The sequence below is a fragment of the Amblyraja radiata genome, chromosome 32 (genome assembly GCF_010909765.2).
Source record: "Amblyraja radiata isolate CabotCenter1 chromosome 32, sAmbRad1.1.pri, whole genome shotgun sequence".
NCBI classification, from domain to species: Eukaryota; Metazoa; Chordata; class Chondrichthyes; order Rajiformes; family Rajidae; genus Amblyraja; species Amblyraja radiata.
Window position 1 is genome coordinate 5377318 of NC_045987.1, and position 23157 is coordinate 5400474.

Here is a 23157-nt window from a genome sequence, read left to right on the forward strand (position 1 = left end):
CCGAGGGCGGCACGGTGGCGCAGCGGTAGAGTTGCTGGCTTACAGCACCAGAGACCAGGGTTCGATCCTGACTACGTGTGGAGTCTTGGACGTTCGCCCCATGACCTGCACGGGATTTCTCCGGGATCTCCGGTTTCCTCCCGCACTCCAAAGGCGTGCGGGTTTGTAGGCCAATTGGCTTGGCATTATTGTAAATTGTCCCTGGTGTGCGTAGGGTAGTGTCAGTGTGCGGGGATCGCTGGTGGGCGCGGAGCGGGTGGGTCAAAGGGCCTGTTTCTGCGCTGTATCTCTGAACTAAAACGTAACTAAGCCGAAGATACACTTGTCCACTTTGCGCTGTGTAAGTGGGCACACTGTTCAAACGTATGATGTCTTTCAGTCTGGCTGTGGGCATAGCAGACTTTGCAAGCCCCAACATTACAAACAGAAAAGCCTAACATGTCTCTTTTGCTTATATACTTTTGCTCTTTTGATTTCTGCACTGTTTAGTCTTGAAGGAATCCACATCTGCACTATTCCTTTCCAGGGAAAAAAAAATATCTGGAGTGCGGGGAGGACAGAAGTAGGAGCGGTGAGCTCTGGGGATGTAAATACATGGGTCAGGTGTTACTTCTTGCAAGCTGGAATATTTGCAATATCAACAGCTGAAGTCCGCGCACGGATGCTTATATGTGCCATTGTTCCACCTTTATCAGCCTGTCGTAAACCGCGAGGAACGTTAGAGACGCCCAACGTGCTAGGAAAGTGTCCACTTGTTGAGTTCAAGAAGTTGAGACGAGGATCGAAAACATTTTTTTCCACACAGTACAACTTCAGACAGCAGCTGGCCCCTCAGAACTGGGCAGAGCTGCAAGTTAAACCTAATATTTATCCACTGCCCTTTGCTTTGATAGGTTTATTATTAGAGAGCAGTGGTCGGCAAATTGCCTCATTTACCGTCACATACAGGGCGTTCTGTCTACGAATGATATTCCGGATCAGGCCAGAGTGAATACACAAGTCTTGATGCTTGGATTTTGTAATCCAAGTCTAATGTCCAGGATTGCTCCAAGTCCAACTTTACACACTGGAAGTTGAATAGAAACCCCTCCTGTCAGCAGTTGATAGCCTTATTTTTAAAAACAGCTGCAGCCCTTCAGCGGAGTTTGCAGATGCTGTTCCGCCGAGTTTGTTTTGTTTTTTTGCCCGACTCATTCTGGTTACAGGTTGGGGAACGGGAGGACAGCCAGCGCTGCTCCACAGTTCCAGAGATGAACACAAAGTGCTGGAGTAACTCAGCGGGTCAGGCAGCACATCTGGAGGAAAAGGATGGCTCGAGACCCTTCCTCAGCCTGGACCACCAGGAGAAAACACACCCGGTCACTGGAAGAACTAACAAACCCCGCATAGACAGCACCCGTAGTCAGGATCGAACCTGGGTGTCTGCTGCAGAGGCAGCAACTCTATCATCTGCATCACTGTGCTGCCCCTTCAATTAGTACATAAAGGAATTAGATGTGCACTGGAAAAGAATCAAAGAGCAGGTTGATGGTGATGTGGGATGTGTGTGGCACGGTGGCGCAGCGGTAAAGTTGCTGCCTATAGTGCTAGACACCCGGGGTTCGATCCTGACTACGGGTGCTGTCTGTGCGGAGTTTGTACATTCTCCCTGGGACCACGTGGGTTTTCTCCTGGTGCTCCAGTCTCCTCCCCACACTCCAACGACATACAGGTTCTTGATTAGTACGGGCGCCAGCGGCGATGGGGAGAAGGCAGGAGAATGGGGTCAGGAGAGAGTCATGATTGAATGGCGGAGTTAACTCGATGGGCCGAATGGCCTAATTCTGCTCCGATCATTTATGATCTCATGAAGTTTGCAGGCTCATTGGCTTTGGTGAAATTATTAATTATGTGTAGCATAGTGCTAGTGTACAGGTGATCGGCTGGTCAGCTCGGACTCGGTGGGCCGATGTTTTTAAAGTAAAGTGGTTATAGGCACTGGATAAATCAGACAACCTTTCCCATGTGGGGAAGACAGTGGTTTCCTTCTGAGTTCTGTGGCCGCTGAATGGAAAATCTGTTTTTGGACGAAATTTCAAAGAATCTCACTTTCCATCATCAGTGCTGTGACCTTGTTTAGAAAACGTAGTCGGATGCGGAGACTTGATGATGTTACAGTGCACTATTTTAAAATCGGGTCATTTTGAAATATGGGAATAAAATATTTTGTTTGGCAGAAGTGCTAGCAGCCCTCAGTTCTCCCTCCGTTTTAACCCCCTTCACCTGCCCTCTTGAGCTGGCGGGGATGAAACCATCTCCAGTACAGATAGAGCAGTGGAATGGAGGCCGTGTGGAATCAAAGGAAAAGCCCTTTTTACCTGTCATCACAATTCCAGCAGTTTACAGTAGTGCATGAGGTATGAGCAAGTATTTTCAAATTTACGTTTAAGAAAAAAAAAATCTTTACGAGGTTGTTGCCAGGCCTCGACGGTCTGAGTTACAGGGAGAGGTAGAGCAGACTGGGGTTCTATTCCTTGGAGCGCAGGAGGATGAGGGGTGATCCGATAGAGGTGTACAAAATCATGAGAGGAATAGATCGGGTTGATTGCCCAGAGTAGGGGAGTCGGGAACCAGAGGACATGGGTTCAAGGTGAAGGGGGATAGATTTAATTGGAATCTGAGGGGTAACTTTTTCACGCAAAGGGTGGTGGGTGTATGGAACAAGCTGCCAGTGGAGGCTGGGACTACCACAACGTACATGGATAGGACAGGTTTGGAGGGATATGGGCCAAACGCAGGCAGGTAGGACGAGTGTAGATGGGATATGTTGGGCTGAAGGGCCTGTTTCCACACTGTATCACTCCATGACTCTAATTGTCCTCGATGTTTTGGAAAGTTGACAGTTGTGTTGCAATCTCGCAGTTCATTGAACATTCACAGGCCCCCAAGCACTCTGTCCTTTTGATATAATCTAAATCTCCAATTAGGATACAACCTAGACTGCCAACCTCTGTCCACGATATTGATGAGAATGTTGTAGTTTTAAATAACGTCTGCCCCCTAGCTCGATGATCCACATACAGCTGCGGATGAATCTTGACTTGGGCCTTTCATACAGGTGTTGAATACAGCCATGCAGACGATACTCTGGCTACAATTTACAAATGCTTCATTGCCTGCGATTCTTCCAGGCTCAATAATGGAGCAGTGGTCGAGTTGCTGCCTCATAGCGTCAGAGACCCGGGTTCAATCCCGACTACGGGTGCTGTCTGTATGGAGTTTGTACGTTCTCCCCGTGACCTGTGTGGGTTTACTCTGAGATCTTGGGTTTCCTCCCATACTCCAAAGACGTACATGTTTGTAGGTTAATTGGCCTTGGTAAGATTGTAAAACATTGTCCCTAGTGTGTGTAGGATAATGGTAGGGTGCAGGGATTGCTGGTCCATGTTTCCGTGCAGTGTCTCCAAACTCAACTAAACTAGCAGCTAATCTCACCCTCGATCTAAACTCGGACTTGTACATGGGTTTGTTTCTTTGTAGTCTACGCTGGGGAGGGGGCAAGATGGCATGGGTTTTACATGTGCCTCTCAGATACCAGCTGCCTGCCCAATGCATCTTAACCTTCCGTGCTCACGACAGTAACAGATGGGGCCACGTTAGTATTTAAGTGACAGAGAAACATAGAAAACAGGTGCAGGAGTAGACCATTCGACCAGCACCACCATTCAATATGATCATGGCTGATCATCCAAAATCAGTACCCCGTTCCTGCTTTCTTCCCATATCCCTTGATTCCATTAGTCCGAAGAGCTATATCGAAGTTTCTCTTAAAAAACATCCAGTGAATTGGCCTCCACTGCTTTCTGTGGCAGAGAATTCCACAGATTTACACCTCTCTGGGTGAAAAAAGTATTTCCTCATCTCAGTCCTAAATGGCCTACCCCTTATTCTAAACTGTGACCCCTGGTTCTGGACTCCCCCAACACCATGAATTTTTTTTCCTGCATCTAGCCTGTCCAATCCCTTAAAAAAATCATGTTTCTATAAGATCCTTATGACAGGACGTTATAGCATCATTGAGACCTGAACACTATCATAAATGTTTCCTTGCACTGACACCCTCAGTGAAACCTGATCCTAGCAGAACCAGGGTCACCTGAGGTGAACCAAAAGGTAGGAACTGGGTTGAATACAAGTTTTCTGAGAAAAAAATGAATTCTCAGCTTCCCGAAGAAATTCTAGGCTTCTCTTATCCCAGCTTCATTCTCCTTTTACCTCAACAGGTGTCTAGCTTTGCCCAAACACTCACCAAAGACTCGCAGGAATAGTTTCTTCCCAACTTTTATCAGGCAACTGACCCATCCTATCACCAACCAGTGGCCCTGACCTACCATCTACCTCAATGGAGACCCTCGGACTATCTTTATTTAGACTGTACAGGCCCTTCGGCCCAACTTCCCTACTCCGACCAGCATGTCCCATCCACACTAGTCCCACCAGCCTGCGTTTTGCCATCTCCCTCTAAACCTGCCCTATCCATGTACCTGTCTAATTGTTTCTTAAACGTTGGGATAGTCCCAGCCTCAACTACCTCCTCCGGCAGCTTGTTCTATGCACTCACCACCTATTCTATTAAAAAGTTACCCCTCAGATTCCTGTTAAATCTTTTCCCCTTCACCTTAAACCTATGTCCTCTGCTTCCCAATTCCCTGTACACTGAGCAAGAGACTCTGTGCATCTACGTGATCTATTCCTCTTATGATTTTATACACCTCCATAAGATCACCCCTCATCCTCCTGTGCTCCAAGAATCCCAGCCTTCACAACCTCTCCCTATAGCCCAGACCCGCAAGTCTTGGCGACATCCTTGTATAACTTCTCTGTTCCCTTTCCAACTTGACAACATCTTTCCTACAACTGTTGGCTGGAGCTGAACACAATACTCTAAATAGGACCTCACCAACGTTGTATAAAACTGCAACACGACCTCCCAAACTCTGTGCTCGGTACTCAGACTGATGAAGCCCATCGAAAGAACATGTCATCTAAACAAAGGAAGATAAACACAAAATGCTGGAGCAACTCAGTGGGACAGGCAGCATCTCTGGAGTGAAGGAATGGGTGACGTTTAGGGTCGAGACCCTTCTTTAGTCTGAGAGTCGGGAGAGAGGGAGATGCAGAGATATGAAAGGGTAAGGTGTGGAAATGGCATCAAAGCAGATGATAAAAAGGTAGGTACACAAAAAAGCTGGAGAAACTCAGCGGGTGCAGCAGCATCTATGGAGCGAAGGAAATAGGCAACGTTTAAAAGGTGGAATGGTTCATTGTTAGCTGAGGGGGAAGGTAAAAACCCAGCATATAATCAGTAATACAGTAATATAAATTGTTAATGAAAGGGCTTACAACACCATTCACCATCATTATGGTGGCTTTTCCCCAAAACTGATCGCCTCTGGAATTCACTACTCTGACCAGCATTGCCAGCGGAGAGTTGTTATTCATCTGATCGCATTTAAAGAACAATTATTATCCCTGGATTGGTATCTGACGAATTTGTTCCGAGACTCTCACAGGACTAGGAGGTTGGAGAGATTGCTCCGACATTGGGAAATGCACTCAATGTGATTTAGATACACTATGTACTTTGTACGTGTGGCTGTGGAAATGTCTGCCAAGATCTGTAAAAATGGCTACAACTGACCTCAAAGTGAAAAGCACTGTACAAGTTCATTCAAGAGCTCTCCCGAGTTTAAAAAAAAAATCAAACTCGTGGTAAACACGTAGAATGTACGTAGCGGGTAGGTCGGAGCTCGGGGACGTCTCTTAGCGGCTCGAAACACTAACGGCAGGTACTCGGGAAACGGGGTAAGCTCGGGAAGACTCGTGAAGATTTTTCAACATGTTGCAAAATGTCCACGAGAGCCCCGAGTACCGACGAGCGGCCATTACTGTAATTCTCCGAGTTCGAATCAGGGCAAACTCGGGAGAAAGCTTTGAATGAACTCGTACAGTGGGACAGGGCTTTAAGATTCATCATCGGAGTTTCTGAAGAGACAAATTACTTGCTTGCCAAAGAAAGATAAAAAATGCTGGAGTAAGGCAGCAGGACAGGCAGCATCTCTAGAGGGAAGGGAAGGAATGGGTGACGTTTCGGGTCGAGACTGAAGAAGGGTCTTGACCCGAGACATCGACCATTCCTTCTCTCCAGAGATGCTGCCTGTCCCGCTGAGTTTCTCCAGCATTTTGTGTCTATCTTCCGTTTAAACAAGCATCTGCAGTTTCTTCCCACACATGACTTGCTTGCCAGCCAAATATTCCCGGCAATGCAACCCCCCCCCCCTCAGCTACGGAAAGATGCTTCCACTGAGCTTCAGGGACAGTGCAGAGCTGATGCCAAGACCAACAGACAGGCCGTTGACCCATTCACCTGCCCTTTCCACCGAATGGTTGACTGTGCGTAGAACAACAAACAACTACCGTCTGATCGCAGGGCACGCATCAAAATGGAGCAGGCAGTGAATATTTTTGCAGACTGCGGAAGATTTATATAGTATCAAGGAATGGTCGTGCCTTGCTTCAAAAATCAGATGATCGGCTGGTGCAGTGGTCAATGCTGGCAGCTCAGACATTCACTCTGGTCTGAAGAAGCGTCTCGACCCGAAATGTCACCCCATTCCTTCTCTCCAAAGATGCTGCCTGTCCCGCTGAGTTACTCCAGCATTTTGTGTCTACCTTCGGTGTAAATCGGCATCTGCAGTTCCTTCCTGCACATAACTCTGGATGCCGGGCGAGAAAGTTGTAGCAGACTTCACACTGTACCGTTAATCTAACTAAACTAAACTCAACCTAACCCAACTAAACTAAACTAAACTAACCAGTTCGTTTACTCCTTCCACCCCAAAGTTTGGCTGAAACTTTATTTCTTTGTCAGAAGGGGTTTCCATCATATATGTGTGGCAAGGTTCCCTGTCCCAGCAGTCGATGGCACTGTGACACGGCTAGTAGTCAATGACTCACAAGTCCTGGATAATGGCCCCTTGTGTGGGGGCTCTGTAGACTATTACTGTACAACTGCTAATTGGGGATGGCACGGTGATACCTTAGAATAGTTTAGACATACAGCGCAGAAACAGGCCCTTCTGCCTGCCGAGCCCTCACAGACAAGCGACCCCCGCACACTAACACTATCCTACACACAACTGGGGACACTTTACAATGTTATCAAGCCAAACAACCAACAAACCTGTACGCCTTTGGAGTGTGGGAGGAAACCGGAGATTCTGGAGAAACCCCACATCAATGTCAATCAGCCACCACCAGACTGGAACGATGGCAAGGCAAACCTCTATCCTGAGGGGCTGCGTACGAAGGAATAGTATGTCTCATACTCCGTGGCCTGAACTGTGACAGACTCTTCCACAGGTAGGGCAGGTGAGGTTTTTGACCAGGCAAGTGGGATGGTTGTTTGGGAGGAAGTCCATTCCTTCCTCTGTCAACGCAGGGCTGTGCGTGGTCACAATGAAAGGACTTGAGGTTCTCAATGCCAATCTGAATGCTCCCTCTCCATTCTGACTGTATCAGTGGGCATGTTGTATACATGAGGACTCTTTGAGAAAATTTCAGTTTAGGAGCAAGAAGGCCCTACTGCAGTTGTACAGGGCCCTGGTGAGACCACACCAGGGGTGTTGTGTGCAGTTTTGGTCTCCTAATTTGAGGAAGGACATTCTTGCTATTGAGCGAGAGCAGTGTAGGTTCACCAGGTTAATTCCTGGGGTGGTGGGACTGTTATATGAAGAAAGAATGGATCGACTGGGCTTGTATTCTATGGAATTTAGAAGGATGATTATAGAAACATATAAAATTCGTAAGGGATTGGACAAGTAAATACAGGGAAAATGTTCCGCATGTTGGGAGAGTCCAGAAGCAGGGATCACAGTTTAAGAATAAGGGATAGACTATTTTTGATTGAGATGAGGATAAACCTTATCAGCCAGAGAGTTGTGAATTTGTTGAATTCTCTGCCACAGAAGGTATTGGAGGCCAATTCACTGGATGTATTCAAGAGAGAGTTAGATATCGCTCATAGGGCTAAAGGAATCAAGGGGTATGGGGAAAAAGCAGGAACGGGCTAATGATTCTGGATGATCAGCCATGATCATATTGAATGGTGGTACTGGCTCGAAGGGCCGAATGGCCCAGTCCTGCACCTACTTTCTATGTATAACACTATTTGAATCCTGTACATGAAGGGACAGAGTCGGCTGTACTTTTTGAGAATTCTCCGCTCCTTCAACATCTGCAGCAAGATGTTGCAGATATTCTACCAGTCGGTGGTGGCCAGTGCCATCTTCTATGCTGTTGTGTGCTGGAGCAGCAGGGCATCAGGAAGGCTGGCTCCATCCTGAGGGCGGAGTTGGATTCACAGGAGGTGGTCTTGGAGGGGAGGATGCTCCTCAAACTGCGGAGCATCTTGGACAATACAGCTCACCCCCTCCATGACACATTGGCCAACTTGAGGAGCACCTTCAGCAACAGACTGGTTCCACCAAGATGCAGCACAGAATGTCACAGGAAATCCTTCTTCCCTGTGGCTGTCAAACAGTACAACTCCTCCCCCTTCTGTCGTGGGGTAGACTGACTGCCTTCTTCCCCCCCCCCCCCCCCCCCCCCCCCCCCCCCCTCCACAATCTTTGCAAATCCCCAATCGTTCCCGATTGTTCCCGATGTTGGGGAAGTCCAGAACAAGGGGTCACAGTTTAAGGATAAGGGGGAAATCTTTTAGGACCGAGATGAGGAAAACATTTTTCACACAGAGAGTGGTGAATCTGTGGAACTCTCTGCCACAGAAGGTAGTTGAGGCCAGTTCATTGGCTATATTTAAGAGGGAGTTAGATGTGGCCCTTGTGGCTAAAGGGATCAGGGGGTACGGAGAGAAGGCAGGTACAGGATACTGAGTTGGATGATCAGCCATGATCATATTGAATGGCGGTGCAGGCTCGAAGGGCTGAATGTCCTACTACTGCACCTATTGTCTATCCTTTCCACCCATCTCTTTAATTTCATGTTTCATGTATTTTGTGTATTTATGACCGCTGGCAGATCAATTTCCATCCTGGGATTAATAAAGTTCTATCGTATCGTATTGTATTGTATCGAATCTTTTACCGCTGTCCAGTTGAACAGTCTGCGTTTGACTATAACTAACAGCAAATTCCTTCATTAAGAAACTCCAACCAGTGAATGCCACATTACACAAATGCCACATATTTAAGGATTTTGGCCTTTTGACGCTGCCTTGCACCAGTGTCGGAAAAGTGTGTGAAGGAACTGCAGATGCTGTTTTAAACTAAAGATAGACACAAAATGCTGGAGTAACTCAGCGGGACAGGCAGCACCTCTGGAGCCATTCCTTGTCAACCGGAGATGCTGCCTGTTGCGCTGAGTTACTCCAGCGAGTTGTGCCTATCCAATGGTCTAATTACACTCTGCACATAAACAGTCCAGCAGCATTTTGAAGATGGCTCGCAAAACACACTGCGGAATGTGTGAAAAGACATTTGAATACGCTGGGGCATTGGAAAGAGTGCACTATCAAAACCAACAGAAAGGAAATGTATTCGGAAACATGGCAAAAGATTTAAGGTTTTTTTTTAAATGGACTTAGTCGTAATAAATACAAGATAACAAATGGCTGGCAGTGAGCTTTATTGTGTTAATTCAATAAAGCAGATCCAAATATGTCATGTGCAATGTGAGAGTGAAATTTGGACATTTTATAAACATCAGTAAAGCCCCAAAATTGAATTAGACTCGTAAGATCCCTGCCAGACACTTGTTATTCTTTATAATATATACTGTGTCTAGTTTATTTAAGTTTCTCGATTACTATTTTTAGACAGGCAGAAAGGGAACTGTGAGTGGGGATGCTAAGATGGAGATGAAAGGCTAATGCTGCTTTGTGTATCGTTGGTTAGTAATTGGGATTGACGCTAAAAACAGAGATAAATCTCCATCATCCGACCTTTTAGTCCAGCCATTAAATTCAGTGCAAGGCCAATAGTGTACTTTTATAGAGTGCCTTCCATATCTCTCGTTTCCCTCTCCCCTGACTCTAAGTCTGAAGCAGGGTCTCGACCTGAAACGTCACCCATTCCTTCTCTCCAGAGATGCTGAGTTAATCCAGCTTTTTATGTCTACCTTTAGTCTTCCTGAGCTCAGGTGCACAGTGGAAGGGTGTGATACATTGTGATACCCAAAGCAATATCCATTGCTTGTGGTAAGCCTGCTCAGAGTGCACTTCGCGGTTCAGTTAGTTTCCTGCCCAAATCAGTGCAAGCATGAGGCAAGAGCATGAAGGACATGTCCAGAGAACAGTGGGCGTTAAGTAAATTAAGGGCCTGTCCTCACGAGCAAGCGACTGCATGCGGCGAGCACGACCAAACCGGAAGCGGGGGCCACGCGGAGGTCGAGTGATCCCGTACGAGTTGACGTGAAGTTCGAGCGAAGTCCGTGGGAAGTTTGCGCGTGACGTACGCCGTCAAGACGCTGCGCACGAGGCGGTGCGTACGGCATCAATGCGGCTGCGGGCCAGAGGCCGTTGCTGCGCGGAGTTTTTGAACAGTGTCAGTTTTTCGGAACCCCGCCATGTCGGGACCAGCTCCGCACAACTCCATACGGATCCGACGATTGAAGTGGGACCGGCCCCGCGAGGCCGTACGGCTCAAGCGACCACGTTAGGTCCCGCTTGCCGCGTGCAGTCACATGCTTGTGGGACAGGCCCTTTAGGCTTGGCACTCGGACAGGATGGCCCTCTTCTCACTGCTACCATCAGCAGGAGGAGCAGAAGACCGAGGCACACACCACCATATTCAGGAACAGATACTTTCCTACAAATATCAGTATCTTGATCCAACCTGCTCAACTCGGATCCTATCTTGGCAATGGAATGCTTTAGACTACCTGTGTAAGGAGGAACTGCAGATGCTGGTTTGCACCAAAGAAAGACACCCTTCTTCAAGAAGAGTCTTAATCCGAAACGTCACCCATTCCTTCTCTCCAGAGATGCTGCCTGTCCCGCTGAGTTACTCCAGCATTTTGTGTCTAACTTCAGACTGCCTCTTGCACTAACTGGACATTTCAAGATTGGTATGTAGCCGGGCAAATCTGAAGGAAAGCTGCTAGATGTCACTTGGTTTTCAACTTAGAATGCTTCCACATCTATTTCAATCCCAGACTGTGGCTTTCATATTGTACCATCTCTTGCAGGCCCTCTCTAACCTGTGTATGAGTAATGTTCCATGCACCCTTTCGTAAGTCAGATATGACCTAAGTTGGAACCACCATCTCCATCCTCTGCCTCAAATATTTCACTGAGTCTAAAGAAGGGTCTCGACCCAAAACGTCACCTGTCCATGCTGTCCAGAGATGCTGCCTAACCTGCTGAGTTACTCCAGCACTCTGCGTCCGTTACTGAGAGTATTAACTGTCTCAGTGGCATCTGGCTACATCCAGGGCACTTTCTGTGGCCCGCAGCCTTCTGGGTAAACACCGCCGCCATTGCCAGCTTGTTTCCAATGTAAAGTTAAGTGATCATACAGTGTTTTGGAAATTATAATTGTTGATTACACTAGGGACAGGGTACAGTATTGTTTACGTTAAGTACAGTTTACGTAGGTCACCTATTGCACATTCATGAGTTCATAAGTTCCAGGAGCAGATAATGCCATTCAGTCCATCAAGTCTACACCACCATTCAATAACGGCTGATCTATCTTTTCTGCACAACCCCATTCTTCTTTCTCCTCCAAGCCCCTGACACCCGTACTAATCAATAATCTTTCTATCTCCACCTTAAAAAATATCCATTGACTTGGCCTCCGCAGCCATTTATGGCAATGAATTCCACAAATTGGCCACCTCTGACAACTAAGATTCTTAGTATGAGGGACATCACCCCAGAAATTGTTTTGCTTGAAGCCACCTTGAATAATTATGTGTTTAAGAAGGAACTGCAGATGCTGCAAAATCGAAGGTACACAAAAAAGCTGGAGAAACTCAGCGGGTGCAGCAGCATCTATGGGGCGAAGGAAATAGGCAACGTTTTGGGTTTCCTTCGGGTTTCGGCCCAAAACGTTGCCTATTTCCTTCGCTCCATAGATGCTGCTGCACCCGCTGAGTTTCTCCAGCTTTTTTGTGTACCTTTGAATAATTATGTCATGTTCATAAGTTTGAGGCGCAGAATGAGGCCATTCGGCCCATTATGTCTACTCTGCCATTCAATCATGGCTGATCTATCTCTCCCTCCTAACCCCATTCCCCTGCCTTCTCCCCGTAAACCCCAGACGCCCGTACTAATGAAACAAGTCATAGAGCTTCTGCTCTGATATCAAAACGGGCAGCCTTCAAGTACAGTATTTTATTGGAGGGGGCCCCCTTCAGCTTAAATCCCAGCCTACGCGCACAGTCTTCCCGGAGTGCCGATTGCCCAGGGATATCAATGGAAACAGTTACTGCTCATTTACTGGAATGTCTTGAGCTGTTTCTGCAAAACTGCAGCTGGAATTTTTTGGAACAGTTCGGACCGCTGAGAGATTCAGGAGTACCTGACCTTAACATGCAGGACAGGCAGCCCAGTGGTTTGATTTCTCCAGTACATGTAAAAACGTTACACATTTGTCGAGGGTTTTTAATGAAAGCATTAAAATAATAGGCAAATGCAACTGTGTATTTACAATGGACGTTTTCCATCCTCTCCCTGTGCCAGCTCTTTGCCTCTCACTGCACTCACTACATTGCCATTCATTCTGTACGGACCGGGGTGCTCGCTCGATACTCTTCAACCAGTTTGACTTGGCAGCAGCCTCCCTTCAATTTCCTCCCCCTCCATTGCGAATGTTTCCCAGTAGACAGATTAAAGAATGTGGTGAGCAAAAAATAGATAAAAACGAGAACTTGAGTGTGGACTCAAAAAATTGACTTGAGGATGATAAAAACTGTCTCTCTCTCTCCTTGTGCCGGAGTGTGTTTGAACACTTAAAGAAGTCTGAAGAAGGGTCCCGACTCGAAACGTCGTTAACCATGTTCTCCAGAGATGCTGCCTGACTGCTGAATTACTCCAGCATTTTGTGTCCTTTTGTGTATTAACCAGCACCTGCAATTCCTTGTTTCCAATGGAGTCATACAGTGTGGAAGCAGGCCCTTCTGCCCACACCGGCCAACATGTCCCATCTACACCAGTCCCAGCTGCCAGTGTTTGATCCATATCCATCAACCTGTCCTATCCATGTACCTGTCTAACTGATTCTTATACATTGGGATAGTCGCTGCTTTGAAAACCTCCTCAGGCAGCTTGTTCCATGCACCCACCACCCTTTGTGTGTCTAACATCCAGCGAGTGTGTCACAGCTGAGTCAGAATCTCAAACAAACGTTTCCACCGCCAATCTCTGGCTGTCATACGTTCATAAGTTGTAGGAGCAGAATGAGGCCACTCGGCCCGTAAAGTCTACTCCGCCATTCAATCACGGCTGATCTATCTTTCCCTCTCAACCCCATTTTCCTGCCTTCCCCCCATAACCCCTGACACCTGTACTCATCAAGAATCTATCTATCTCCACCTTAAAAATATCCATTGACTTGGCCACCACAGCCGTCTGTGTCAATGAATTCCACAGATTCACCACCCTCTGACTAATGACGTTCTTCCTCATCTCCTTTCCAAAGGCACCTGCTTTTATCCTAAGGTTATGGCCTCTGGTCCTGGACACTCCCATCACTGGAAACATCCACTTCTCATCCACACCACCCAGGCCTTTGACAAAGTCATTCATCCAAGTGGAGAGATGCTGTTGTCCAGCCCTTGTTCTAGGCACTGAAGCCTCGTCCCGTGATAATACGTAGCACAGATTGAAAATGGAAAGGGTCCTTCCAAACCTCTTTTGGTTTGGAAGGACCCTTGCATCTCATCTCAATCCAGGATCGTAGCTCACGAGTGTTCAAGTGTCATAAGTGCCAGCAACAGAACAATTAAAATTCTTATTTGCTGCAATTTTGTACGTCAAATTAACGCAAAACACATTATGCTATGTACTAGGGACAATTTACAATTTACAGAAGCCAATTACCCTAAAAACATGTGCGTCTTTGGAGCGTGGGAGGATATTGGAGAACCGGATGAAAACCCACACGATCGCAGGAAGAACGTACAAACTTTGTACAGACAGCACCAGTGGTCAGGAACGAACCTTGGTCTCTGGCGCTGTCAGGCAGCTACTCTACCACTGCGCCATCGGCCCGCCAAGTAGCAAACAAAAATAAACCCAGGAAATTACTGTGTAAAAGTCAGGACTAGGGAGCCTGAGCTATTGGGAGATGTTGGGCAGGCTGGGACTTCATTCCTTGTAGCTTCATTCCAGAAGGCTAAGGGATGATCTTATAGAGATGTATAAAATCATGAGGGGAATAGACATGGTGAATTCACAGTCTTTTCCCAGAGTAGGGACATCAGAACCAGTGGACATAGGCTTTAGGTGAGAGGGGAAAGATTTAACAGGAACAGAGATTTTTAGCAACCTTTTCACACACAGTGTGGTGGGTGTATGGAACAAATTGCCAGAGGAGAGAGTTGAAGGTAGACATAAAATGCTGGAGTAACTCAGCGGGACAGGCAGTGTCTCGGGATAGAAGAAATTGGTGACGTTTCGGGTTGAGGACCTTCTTCCGACTCTGAAGAAGTCTGAAGAAGGGTCTCGATCTGAAACGTTACCCATTCCTTCCATCCAGAGACGCTGCCTGTCCCGTTGAGTTACTCCAGAATTTTGTGTCCATCTTCGGTGTCAACTAGCATCTGCAGTTCCTTCCTGCACAGAGGAGGTAGTTGAGGCAGGTACCATGATAATATTTAAAAGACATTTGGACATGTACACAGATAGGAAACCTTAGATCAGGGGTTCCCAACCTTTTTCGTCCCGTTTACCCCTGGCAACTTTAATAGCGCATAACAATGTTATTTCACTTATTTATGAACAACTGATGATGAACAGATACCGGTATACCAGAACCAAACATAGTCAGTCGATGAGAAAAAATATGTACAAATCCAGAATTAATAAATGTACCCCCTGGGTAGGTAAAATTTACCCTCTGGGGAACCCAGGTTGGGAACCCTTGCCTTAAAGCTTATGGACCAAAAACATGCAGTGTAGATGGGGCATCTTGGTTAGCATGGAGAAGTTGGACCGAAGGGCCTGTTTCCGCCCTTTAACTTGTACTCAGTTCATTGCTTGAATTTGTGAACCCACATTTAACCTCGATGGTCTTAGCTAAAGGACATCTAAACAACACATCGGCAATCAAACAGGACCTGTACACGCTCGGTGTATTCTATCTTAATGCCAAAGAAGGAACGGACTTAGGATGCGTGGAAAACTTGCCACAAATGGCCTCTCGGGTCGAAGATGAAAACAAACCTGAAAGAGACCGGAAATTTTGAAATAACGTGGTGAGGTAAATAATAATTGTGATAAATCTCCATCATTAAAATTCCTGCATTTTTGTTTATCCGGTAACTAAAAAAACTTTGAGAAGTTTTACAGGAAATCTGATAGCAGTTATGAAGAGGGAAAAAAATCAAAACGTCTTCTTCCAGGACAGAGGTCATACGTATTGTGTATCCGCAGTGCTTTTCCCTCGCAATAAGGTAGCACATCAAAGAATGTGTTTTTTTATTAGCTCTGACCTTTGTTTCACCTTTCGGTTTATACGGGTGAAAACGTACAAAGGGACACAGCGTGCTAATGGCCCGTTAAAAATCTGACACAGCTTCCGAACACAACTCTGGAGAACGTGGGCTTGTCACCTGAATCCCATCGCCCAAAATTGGTGATGAGGGTTCCAACAACATTCCATCATGGACGTGACTGGTGGGTATAGAATCCTGAATGGATTTCACGGACTATTATGGAAAGACAGGACTATTTCCAGGGCGGCACGGTGATGCAGCGGAAGAGTTGCTGCCTTACAGCGCCAGGGTCCCCCGGTTCGATCCTGACTACGGGTGCTGTCTATACGGAGTTTGTACGTTCTCCCCGTGGCCTGCGTTGGTTAACCCCGGTCTCCTCCCACACTCCAAAGACATACAGGTTTGTAGATTCATTGGCTCGATATGATTGTAAATTGTCCCTAGCGTGTGGGACAGTGTTAGTGTGCGGGGGTCGCTAGTCGCTGTGGGCTCTGGGGAAGTATCTATCTCTGAATCTGTACCTTGACTCTGAAACACAGAAAAACATAGAAACATAGAAAATAGGTGCAGGAGTAGGCCATTCTGCCCTTCGAGCCTGCACCGCCATTCGATATGATCATGGCTGATCATCCAACTCAGTATCCCATCCCAGCCTTCTCTCCATACCTCCTGTTCCCTTTAGCCACAAGGGCCACATCTACTCCCTCTTAAATATAGCCAATGACCTGGCCTCAACTACCTTCTCAAGTCAAGTGAGTTTATTGTCATGTGTCCCTGTATAGGACAATGAAATTCTTGCTTTGCTTAAGCACACAGAAAATAGTAGGCATTTACTACAAAACAGATAAATGTGTCCATATACCATGATATAAATTGTAAATTGTAATAGTCTTCTGTGCCAGAGAATTCCACAGATTCACCACTCTCTGTATAAAAAATGATTTTCTCATCTCGGTCCTAAAATACCTTATCCTTAAACTGTGATCCCTAGTTCTGGACTTCCCCAACATCGGGAATAATCTTCCTGCATCTAGCCTGTCCAACCCATTAGGAATTTTGTAAGTTTCTATAAGATCCCCCCTCAATCTTCTGAATTCTAGCGTGTACAAGCCGAGTCTATCCAGTCTTTCTTCATATGAAAGTCCTGCCATCCCAGGAATCAGTCTGGTGAACCTTCTCTGAAGAAGGGTTCCGACCTGAAACGCCACCCATTCCTTTTCCCCAGAGATGCTGCCTGACCCGTTGAGTTACTCCAACATTTTGTGTCTATCTTCTGAATGTATCTCCTTACGCAGGTTGGACAGCAAAGCACTTGAGCTTCTGGACTCTGGACTGTTCATCGTAATACCTGTAATATTCTAATTTAATTGAATAAAATCTACAATTAAACACCCCCCCTCATGTAATTGAAGTTGTTTACCCTCCTTAAAAAAATATTCAATCCGCAGTTTGATTCCGACATGGGTAGACACATAATGCTGGTGTAACTCAGCGGGACAGGCAGCATCTCCAGATGCTGCCTGTCCCGCTGAGTTACTCCAGCATTTTGTGTCTACCTTTGATTCAAACCAGCATCTGCAGTTCTTTTGAACACATATTGATTCTGACATTTTTATTTGCGACCTTCAATTCTACCATGCTCTCCTTTATTCTGAAGTTGGTCGATGAATCTTTCTCGAAGGAAACATAGATCAGAGAAGCGTTCAATTCATATTGAAGTCCAAAGAAGGGTCTCGACCGAGAATATCACCTATCCATGTTCTCTGGAGATTCTGCTTGACCTGCTGAGTGACTCCACCACTTTGTGTCCTTTTCAATTAATAGGAAGTATTTGTCACTCGAGGCAGTGGTGTTAAATAGAAATGTGAAAAAATAGCAGGGCAGCGCAGTGACCAGCAGAACTGCTGCTTCACAGCTCCAGGGACTCGGGTTCAATCCTAGCATTTGGGCATGAAGGAACTGCAGATGCTGATTTCCACAGAAGACAGATACAAAGTGCTGGAGCAACTCAATGGGTCAGGCAGCATCTCCGGAGAAAAAGGGTGGGTGGCGTTTCGGGCCAAAACCCTTTGATGCTGTTTGTGTGGAGTTTGCATGTTCTGCAAGCAAACAATAGACAATAGGTGCAGGAGTAGGCCGTTTGGCCCTTCGTGCCAGCTCAGATCATGAGTTCAAAAGATAGACACAAAATGCTGGAGTAACTCTGCGGGACAGGCAGCATCACTGGAGAGAAGGAATGGGTGACGTTTCGGGTCGAGACCCTTCGTCAGACTGAGAGTCAGGGGAGAGGGACACGAGAGGTATGGAAGGGTAAGGTGTGAAAACGAGAGATCAAAGAGGACGAAGATCAGGGACGAACGTAGACTAGATCGTTGTTATCTAGGGGAAGCTGTAACGAGGCATACGATGAACAATTTAATCAGGAGGACAGTCAGACTGGTCAGACAACCAGGATGGGGGAGGGATGGAGAGAGAGAGGGAAAGCAAAGGTTACTAGAAGTTAGATAAGTCACTATTCATACAATATTGCAGTCGCTGCCTCAAAAAGGCTGGCAGTATCATCAAAGACCCACACCATCCTGGCCACACAGTCATCTCCCTGCTACCTTCAGGTAGAAGGTAGAGGAGCCTGAAGACTGCAACAACCAGGTTCAGGAATAGCTACTTCCCCACAGCCATCAGGCTATTAAACCTGGCTCGGACAAAACTTTGATTATTGATAACCAATTATCTGTTATTTGCACATTATCATTTTATTTATTCATGTGTGTATATATTTATATTATAGTATATGGACACATTGATCTGTTTTGTAGTAAATGCCTACTATGTTCTGTTGTGCTGAAGCAAAGCAAGAATTTCATTGTCCCATCAGGGATACATGACAATAAACTCACGAACTTGAACTTGAATTCCTCGTGCTTAATCTTTTCTAGTGCCTCCCCCTCAATTGGCCATCCATATCTTCTGCATCCTCTGGCCTGTTTTATTAATTACTCTGTTTTATTGGCCGTTGCAGACTCTTCTCCCCAAAAGGCCCTCGCTGTGATGTCGAGGAAGGCAACACAACTTGTACGGCTACAAAATTTGATGGACGTGCCGTAGGAAATTAATCACAGCTATGTCCAGCAAAAGAAAACATATGGGTCTGCAAATTAGATTTGCTTCATTAAACAAGTTGGCTCAAACAGGGAGATTCCATGCGGTTCGAAAGTTAATTTCAATTAGGAAAACCAAAACATTTCAGACCATAGCTTCCGAATAATTAGAATAAATTTGACAAAAATCGGTTAAGGGGAAACTTAAACAGAAAGGCAACTGTACCTTTGGCGATTCTCATTACGTCATGGAGACTTAAACAGAAATGCAGATGTTAATACAGGAATCACAGAAAATAGGTGCAGGAGTAGGCCATTTGGCCCTTCGAGCCAGCACTGTTATTCAATATGATCATGGCTGATCATCCAAAATCAGTGCCCATTCCTGCTTTCCCCCCATATCCCTTGATTCCGTTAGCCCTAAGAGCTAAATTGAACTCTCTCTTGATTACATCCAGTGAATTGGCCTCCACTGCCTTCTGTGGCAGAGAATTTCACAGATTCACAACTCTCTGGCTGAAAACGTTTTTCCTCATCTGTCGTAAATGGCCTTATTCTTAAAACTGTGACCCCTGGTCCTGGACTCCCCCAACATCGGGAACATTTCCTTAATCATCGTTGCTTTTTGCATATCTTTCATTCATTAGTCCTATGTACGTCTATATTTCACTTTTCCTTGGCCCCTGACTCTCAGTCTGAAGAAGGGTCTCGACCTGAAACATCACGCACTGCTTTTCTCCAGAGATGCTGCCTGACCCGCTGAGTTACTTCAGCTTTTAGTGTCTATCTTCAGCGTAAAGGGACTGTACTGTTTTCTCAAAACCAAGGTGGAGGCCTCCATTTGATACTTCCGTCACGCACCTATACCCGTTCACAGTAACTGCAATGTTTGCAGATTTGAAGGACTTGGTCAGCAGAGGTCAGATTATCTATGGAATAGGAGTGTCTTCACATGATGACAAGAGACAGATTAAACTCTACAAATATGCAGACAGATGTGCCAAGTTGCTGAGCCAGCCCAGAGTGGTTGGATGGTCACATGTTGTGAAGCACGGGAGTGAAGAAGACTGCAGAAAGTGGTGAACCTGCCCGGTCCATCACGGGTTCTCACCTCCCCACCATCGAAGGGCATGTACCGGAGTCGCTCCCTCCACAATGCAGCCGGCATCATCAAAGACCCACACCATCCTGGCCACACACTCATCTCACCCCTGCCATCAGGAAGAAGGTACAGGAGCCTGGAAACTGTAACATCCAGATTCAGGAACAGCTTCTTCCTACAGCCATCAGGCTATTAAATACTACCTCCAAATAAGCTCTGAACTTGAGGGTATTGGTTTTATCTTTTTGCACCATTACTGTTTGTTTGTTGTTTTTATGTGTGCATATATGCGTGTGAGTATACACGTGTGTGTGTATGAGTGTGCATGTGAGTATACGTGTGTGTATATAATTGTGTGTGTGAGTATACGTGTGTGTGTGTGACTGTGTGTGTGACTGTGTGTGGGAGTATGTGTGTGTGAGTATATGTGTGTGTGTGTGTGAATGTGTGTGTGAGTGTATAAGTGTGTGTGTGTGTATAAGTGTGTGTGAGTATACGTGTGTGTGTGACTGTGTGTGTGAGTATATGTGTGTGTGTGTGCGTGTGTGAGTATATATGTGTGTGTATAAGTGTGTGTGAGTATATATGTGTGTGTATGTGTATGAGTATATGTGTGTGTGTGTCAGTATATGTGTGTGTGTGAGTATATGTGTGTGCGTATAAGTGTGTGTGTGTATATGTGTGTGTCAGTATATGTGTGTGTAAAAGTGTGTGTGGGAGTTCATGTGTGTGTGTGAGTATATGTGTGTGCGTATAAGTGTGTGTGTGTGAGTTTGTGTGTGTGTGTGCGTGTGTGAGTATATGTGTGTGTGTAAAAATGTGTGTGAGTATATATGTGCGTGTGTATGTGTATGAGTATATGTGTGTGTGTGTGAGTATATGTGTGTGTGTGCGTATAAGTGTGTGTGTGTATATGTATGTGTCAGTATATGTGTGTGTAAAAGTGTGTGTGTGAGTTCATGTGTGTGTGTGTGAGTATATGTGTGTGCGTATAAGTGTGTGTCAGTATATGTGTGTGTAAAAGTGTGTGTGTGAGTTCATGTGTGTGTGTGTGAGTATATGTGTATGTGTATATGTGTGTGTGTGAGTATATGTGAGTATAAGTGTGTGTGTGTAAGTGTGTGTGTGTAAGTGTGTGTGTATAAGTGTGTGCGTGATTATATGTGTGTGTGTGCGAGTACGTGTTGTATAAGTGTATGTGCCCTCCATGAGTGTAGACGTGTGCATGATATGGACTGGAAAATCACATCCACAAGCAGTTCATGAAGAAGATGATGTCGTAAATCCAGAGTGAATGAGAAGATTTGTGTAGTGACAGTGTTAGATTTGGAGAATCATTGAACATAATGTACCTGGAGTCAAACAGGGCCAACTCTGTGGGAATAAATCTGCCAGATATATCCACATCCAGTTATTGGTGTGAGGACATTTTAACTTCTCTCATAAGGAGCATTTAATACCCTCCTTTCAGCAAGGCATCAATCTCAATGGAGTGCACAGTTAAAATCTGAGATGCTGATGATGTACAGGACTGCACTAACGTCTGTAGTTCTTTCTTTATATAGTCTGCTGTGCTGATGCGAGTAAGAATGTTATTGTTCTATCTGGGACAAATGACAATAAAACACTCTTGACTTGACTTGGTTTCAAGACTCTTCTTGAAGCAAGTCTTTTCTTTCTTTGTGTTAAAGGGCCTGTCCTACTGTACGAGCTAATTCAAGAGTTCTCCCGAGTTTCCCCTGATTCGAACTCGGAGAATTACGGTAATAATAATAATGCTTTACATGGCAACTCATAGGTACTCGGGGCTCTCATGGACATTTTTCAACATGTTGAAAAATCTTCACGAGTCTTCCCGAGCTTACCGCGTTTCCCAGGTACCTGCCGTTAGCGTTACGAGCTGCTAAGAGACTTCCCGAGCTCCAACGTACCCGCTACGTACAGTCTACATACTTACCACGAGTTTTATTTTTTTTAAACTCGGGAGAGCTCTTGAATTAGCTCGTACAGTGGGACAGGGCCTTAACTCTTCCTGAAGAAGAGCCTGGAGCAGCTCACTGAAGGCAGTGAACTCAAGCAATGAGGAGACCTCATTGTGATAAAAAGAAAGATATTGGACCCAAACTTGGAAGGAATTCAATCCAATGGAAAGAATCGATAAGAGAGTACATCATGACAGGATGGTGGTGCAATCAAAACAGGGCAGATACCTGCTTCCACCGAGGTATCATAGACCTACCAACACTGAGAGTTTAGTATAGTTTAGTTTAGAGATACAGCGGGGAAACAGCCCCTTCAGCCCACTGAGTCCGCACCGACCAGCGATCCCCGCACACGAACACTATCCTACACACACTAGGGACAATTTACAATTTTACCAAGCCAATTAACCTACAAACCTGTACGTCTAGATCCTGCCGGAGTGTGGGATGAAAGCCCACGCAGGTCACGGGGAGAATGTACGAAACTCCGTACTAAACAGCGCGCGTGATCGGGACCGAACCAGGGTCTCCGGCGCCGTAAGGCGGCAACTCTACCGTTGCGCCCACCGTGCCACACGCCCATAGGAGTTGGGTGAAGATGAAACACACAGCGGATGTGGCAGAAGACGAGGGTAAATCTGACATCCATCACATCCATCTGGGTTATACACAATCCTGCAGACGGAGAGCATCCTGTACCAGAGGAACAGGCACAGGGCTGGATCTGCAAGGATTGTCCATCGGTCCAAGTACCCCAGGGACTCAGTCTCAAAGTAAAGCACCCACAGAGTACGGCCATCTACTATGGATGCTTGATTTATTTGCCCCTTTGTTTTTTTCAGTAACATATGTAGCTTAGCTAAGTTTAGCTGTGTGTCCCTTTAAGAATTAAACCATGCAACCATGTGTTCTTGTACAGGCCACTATATTGGACCATAAGACAGAGGAGCAGAATTAGGCCATTCGGCCCATCAAGCCTACTCATGCATTCATGTTCATAAGTGCACTGAGCAGTATTAGGCCATTCGGCCCATCAAGTCTGCTCCACCATTCAATCATGGCTGATCGATCTCTCCCTCTCAACCCCATTCACCTGCCTTCTCCCCATAACACCTGACACCCGTGCTAATCAAGAATCTGTCGATCTCTGCCTTAAATATATCAATTGACTTGGCCTCCACAGCCTCCTGTGGCAATGAATTTCACATTTGATCACATTTCACATATTTTTTCCCTTTCAACCTCATTCTCTTCCCCC

The 23157-nt window shown here is 46.0% G+C and overlaps 1 protein-coding gene across 2 annotated transcripts in view; it reads right to left on the bottom strand.

The window, feature by feature from the left end:
- pappa (pappalysin 1) overlaps window positions 1-23157 on the bottom strand; it is a 248804-nt gene that overhangs the window by 164075 nt on the left and 61572 nt on the right. The gene's annotated exons all lie outside the window — the stretch shown is intronic.